Raw genomic sequence first — 6,000 nt, forward strand, 5'->3', positions numbered from 1 at the left:
TTTCATAAAAAAATATTAACTTAATTCTACTATTACTATAAACGAAAAAGTTTGTACGGATGTTTGGATGTTTATTACTCTTTCATGCGAAAACAGCTAATCGCATCTCTATGATGTTATTTGGTACAGAGATTTATTGAGAGTAATTTGGGAGAGAGAGAGTTTATGGTCTGGTTTAGCACATAGGCTACTTTTTAACCGGGTGCTACGCGAGAGAAGCCGCAGGTTACAGTTAGTTGGTAATATGTGAATGTACAGTGAAATAGATGATTATTAAGTAATAAAACTCAAATGTAATCTACATTTGAGTACAACAATTCATTGAAACAATAAATAAACACTGGAAACCTTTTTTTTCTAATTCCAACCAATATTATAAACGCAAAAGTAAGGAGTGATGTTCGTTACTCCTCCACTCAACTCCACGTTAAAAACTGCTGAATAGATTTAAATTTACCTTTCCAATAATATAGCTTATACACCAGAATAAGACATGAGCTATATAATACTTGCTATTACCCGGGGGTTCAACCGCGGGAGCAACCGCGCGGCGCAGCTAGTAAGTAAATAAACGAATCAAAAAATGTGTTAAAACATAATAGATTAATGAAAATAATATCCAAATCAACAAATGAAACAAGTATTTCTCAAACCGGTGAACATTTAGCAATAACGAATCAATTTATTTTCTCCTTTAATTGGAAACCCTGCCAATTTCATAGATAAAAGAGAAAACCTTCAAAGAAAATTTTATAACCCTTGTTCCAATCGATTGAATAAACTGGCCACATACTATACCTATAAATTTCATCTATGCGTGCTTTATATCTTGTACAATATTATCTTAAATTTTAAAATTCATGCGTATACAAAAACCTCGTGTCAAAGAACTAGTTGCCCTACTCCTCGGAAACGGCTTGACCTATTTTTATGACATTTGACATGTACGAATATACATATTCGGTAGGTCTGAGAGTTATAGGTCGTAGATAATTTTTTATACTCACATGTAAATAGAATGAATAAAATAATTGCGCTAATACAGCCGATGACGTGTGAGTCATGGCTTCACAGAATAATGCAATGTCATCATGCGCTTTTTCATTCAATTATAATGTTTCTAGTGCATCAACAATCTCGATCTTTGATGATTGAACTATATCCACTAACTGAATTTACTTTCAGTCATTTTTCACATTCTACACTAATTGCAGGTTATGGGAATTATGTGTGTACCTTTCTAAGGTAGATACCAAACTAAAATGTGTTATGTGATAGTTCCGTATTCTTTATTTAAATCGTACTTATTTTATTGCAAATTGAAATCATTTAAAAATGCTTTACAAGAAACTTAGACCGCCTCCTTAGTACTGTGGTTAACACGTGAGTGTAGAACCGAGTGGTCTTGGGTTCGCCTTGTGACGCACAAAAAAATAATGTCTCGGTCTCGCAGGACACAGAAGGCTGATCACCTACTTGTGCATACAAAAAACGATCAGTGAAGGAGCGATCACTTTTTTTACAAAAAACTTAACGAAAATTTACTTATATACCTGATTTTGTGTTGAGTAATTACTTTACCTGATTAATTCAACAGAAACATTTATACTGACTCAATGCAAATGCTTACGGAAAATTAATTATACTACCGCATTAAATCTAAGGTTATATTAGCATACTTACCGGTTTTATCCAGTCATAGTCGAAGCGCTCCCCAATTGCAGCGTATAGGAATGTCCTATTTTACGACCCGTAGTGTTTAACTGTAAAAAAGTAGTGTAATGTAATTATAATCTATCAATTATATGTGTATATATAATGTATAATGTATAGAATATATAATATATAGAAGGTACAGAACGAGGTTTTGAAATTGGACCAGTGATTTTTGCTTTTATTTTACAAAGTAGGATGTGCAACTTGTTGTAATTGAAATCAAATAATTATGAATCAGAATAAATGAACACAATTATGATACAGGCTCTTAGGCTATGAACACACCGCATCGAACGGCACAGCGCGGGTATGCATGATCTAAGATATGTATGTAAATTATATTTAGATTTGTATAGAAAAACACGCACAGTCCAAAACACAAAAAAGCCTTCAAGCACGTTCGCTTCGTGCAGATGACGCGGGTACCCACATGCGAAGAAAAAAGCCTCCCGCGCATGAATACGGGGTGCCGTGCGTGACTTTGAAGAGAAGATGCAAAGGACTTTGAATGAAATGAATCAAAACCGCCGTCCATATACAAAACGCAAACTACGCGCGTGAGTACATTGCGCTTGCACTACGTCATTGCGCGTAAAAACCCGCGCAATCTGCACTCAAAATTTTCACTCCTGCTAGTACGCCTTATTGCCATCGAAGATAGTACCTATGCTCTAAACTATTCTGTATCTTATGTAAAACATAGCTGTGTCTTCATAGAACAAGAGCTTTGAAACGAAAGCCCAAATATAAAAAAAAACAGCTTTAATAAATAACTATTAAATTCGATCTCAAAACGTGGTGGATTGGGCAATGAGGTAAGATTTATCCATTAACGAAAAATATATAGATTTGTAACATTCTTTTGTTATTAGAAAAAATTGATGTTTTGGCCTCATAGATTTAAGTTAAGAAATCCTGTTTCCTGAGGAATATGTTCCCATCCTCCCCATCCAATGTTCATTTTTTGTAGAATTGGATTGGTGCGTTCCCTGACTCTTTATTTGCACGATGCACATTTGGCTGAATAATGTTATTAGATTTATTGGCCAGTCAATATTTTTCAATCACGCCATGGTTTCACAAGGAGATATAAGCGTTATGTATTATAATCAATTATCTGAGAGATGAAATAAGAATGGAAATGCATTTTTCTTTGAACTAATTGAATAATCTAATCATGTTCGTTCTAATACTTTGAGCAGTATATTGTTTTTCATATGGGCATAAATTTACAAGCAATGCAATTCAAATTACAATTTTTTTTCTATTCTATATTCCAACTGATATCTCAATAACGAAGGTTCTCAATCCGATTGAAAGTTTTTCAACTGTGAGTGTCCAACCGGTTGTCGTGATTATTTTTGTGTTTAATAGGGAATTGTCATTTTGGTCCCATTTCAGACTTAGAAATCCCATCACATTGGTGATCTGTTTTTTGCAAAAAATTATTTTATAATGACAGCTTTAATTTCGAGAACAATGATGTTATAATGATTATATATATATTAGTTAAGAATTATCTTAAAGATCTAAACCAAAAACTAGTGGAAAATGGCTGAATATGAGTCTGATAGTGTTCTAGATTCACAAGACGTAGGGTCTTGTGATCAGATTGCTTTCTATTCAATCTAGGTTCCACTGTTCACATAACCAGAGGAAGTTATTTGCGAGAAGTAGCCTGTTATCCCATTAAACCATAGATTAGAGAGTATATACACAATTGGACAATTGTAGTTGTTAAAGAGATACTATTTACTATTCTACACTGACCACTTGTGTAGACACCTATTTCCCATTCCAAGAAATTTATAACAATTATATAATAAAAAAGTCATAATATATAAAAAAATATAAAAGTCATGAACAATCAAGATTACACCTTAACAATACAAAATTAAGGTGAGCTCTGGGATGGAAATAATTATTTGTAACAAAAAACTAAATAGCTTTAAAATAAATTGTCAGAATAAGACCAAATTTAAATGAGACCCCATGGAAGGCAAGACAAGAAATTATCATGTAAAAAATGAAAAATGAGGAAGTTTATAGATTAATTAATGAATAGATGATTCTTGCAGCATCAGGGAAAATAGAGGCAAAGTAGCAAATAGCTCAAAGAATTTTTCCATAAGAAATTTTTTTCTGGCAATTCCATTACCAGTTCAGAAACCTGTGAAAAATAAATGTAGAATCTATGATTCTAATTATATCTGCTTTCATTTAGTTTAAATCAGTTTCAAGCCTATATGGCACTTAAGGGAATAGGTTAATCTGTTATTGAGATCAGCTTATAATTTGTACAGATGGACTTATTTAGGTCATTCTAGTTATTAATTGTAGAACTCTTCAGATGAGGTCAATCTGCCTAGATTAGTGCCTTCATTAAACAATAGCACTGGTTAATCTTTCAAACAATTACAACAGCATTCTAATAGCACATGTTATTGTCTCCCTCGTTACTTTTGTGGATAAAAGGTTCAGAAGTTAAAACCTCTCTAATCAAATATTTTCAAGAAATTGGGCAGTGAAAATAGGCAGCTTTAAAACACACCTTCCCTAAAAGAGAAATCAAACTGTTACTTGCGTCTGTTCTTAAAAAAGAAATTTTCCTCAAAATAAGTCAGCTCAATCTAATGATTATCTTAAGTATATTCAGATTACAGAGGCAGTCAGTACATGTATCATTGCTAATGATTATCACCAAGTGGAAGTATTGTATATTAAAGAGTGATGTATGGTAAAATTATGATTTTGGTGATCCATCAAATAAACAAAAGGCATTACAAAATGATCATGGTTAATTGAATGCTGATACGCAATTAGAGTGACCCAATTCAAATATTGAACTATGTAAATTTACTGTTTAATATATACTTTCATACTCTCATAATGAATATTCATATAAACACCTAAACCACTACATTGCCACGTGATTATAATAAAAAGAAATGACTGAATCATTCAGTTTTAGTCAAAGTAAAATGTGATAGCCAATTATAATTCTAAATACTAGAAGTCAGTTTAAGTTACTAATCTATGCCATCAAATATTCTCCTTCATTACCCCCATGATCATTCTAAATTTGACTTCCTCATTGGTCTAATACTTATCTCATGTTCGGCAACATCTGTAGGTGCATGAAATGACAATGGCAGTCATTGATTCTATGAGACTATGAGTGATGGAGGGCACTTCTATCTCTGCTTATTCTAAGCAATAGGGTTTAAAAAATATCAAGTGTATAATTGAAAGAAAGAATAAAAGCCAATAATAATTAATTGAAATTTAGCTCTGAGGCCGAAATTGGTCAGTAGTTATTGGAAAAGTTGTGAATGCTACTTTTTGAGCACTGTTTGAACATAATATTGATAGGTCTAGACGTTTAATATATTTAAGAGTTGACTATAATAGACTTCATATTAATTAACTATTTCCACTTACTACTTAACTATTCACCAGTTAACGCCCCCAAATAGCGTCCTTATATATTCTAAGATCTAAGTATAAGTCTTTGATTTATTTTTAATGATTTGTATTTAAAATACATACCATAGTTAAAGTATATTATTTGTGATTGAATTACATCCTTATTTAATAATGCCGACGAACATCCAGATCCCGGCGAGCATACTGATAATTAAATCAATGCATACTATGAACAATAAACACTATTTAGACCATGTTATTGTTTGTGACGGAATAAAATATAAATATTAAATGTATATAATTTTTTAATTGTCATTTCGATTCTAATACAAAAACCGTAGACACTTTTTTTTATTTTTGACGTAACAAACTGACCAAAGTGACTAAACTGGCAAACTGTCAACAGCTACTAGCTAGCTGTCAATTTTCATTAATGATGCCAGAGTAAAATAGACAGAATTAAATAAAAAATCAAAACTCACTTAAGTACCTGCTACCTACCTAATACCTATCCAGTATCTACCTATATTAACTGGTATTGAAAGTAATGGGTAATTGCAATTTGAAATAAAATGTTGATCTGTTTATTGCAAATAAAGCTTGTTACGCGTCGTTTCCTTTATTGATTTTTTTTTTAATTTATGCGTTTCTTTCATTGTCAAATATAGAGATAAATATTATTGTTAAAAAATATTGTCCTGAGAAGCTTAAGTACAGTCAAATATAAAAAAAATTTAAAGGAATGACGTGTTAAAATATTAGGTACTTAAATAAGAACTACCGGAGTTGCAGCAGCTAAGTGGCTGCTGGTGTTGCTGACAATGTGATTTAAATAACTGAAGGAATAGCCAAATAATT

At 31.9% G+C, this 6,000-nt stretch overlaps 1 protein-coding gene across 1 annotated transcript in view; it reads right to left on the bottom strand.

Moving 5' to 3' along the window:
• Positions 1-1,763, bottom strand: part of LOC119831038 (cystinosin homolog) — a 31,502-nt gene extending 29,739 nt beyond the window's left edge. The window contains exon 1 of the mRNA XM_038354261.1: positions 1,684-1,763. The gene's annotated coding sequence lies outside the window, so the exon portion shown is untranslated. The remainder of the gene's footprint in view (positions 1-1,683) is intronic.
• Positions 1,764-6,000: the final 4,237 nt, after the last annotated feature.

Source organism: Zerene cesonia, chromosome 13 (assembly GCF_012273895.1).
Source record: "Zerene cesonia ecotype Mississippi chromosome 13, Zerene_cesonia_1.1, whole genome shotgun sequence".
In the NCBI taxonomy this organism is placed as follows: domain Eukaryota; kingdom Metazoa; phylum Arthropoda; class Insecta; order Lepidoptera; family Pieridae; genus Zerene; species Zerene cesonia.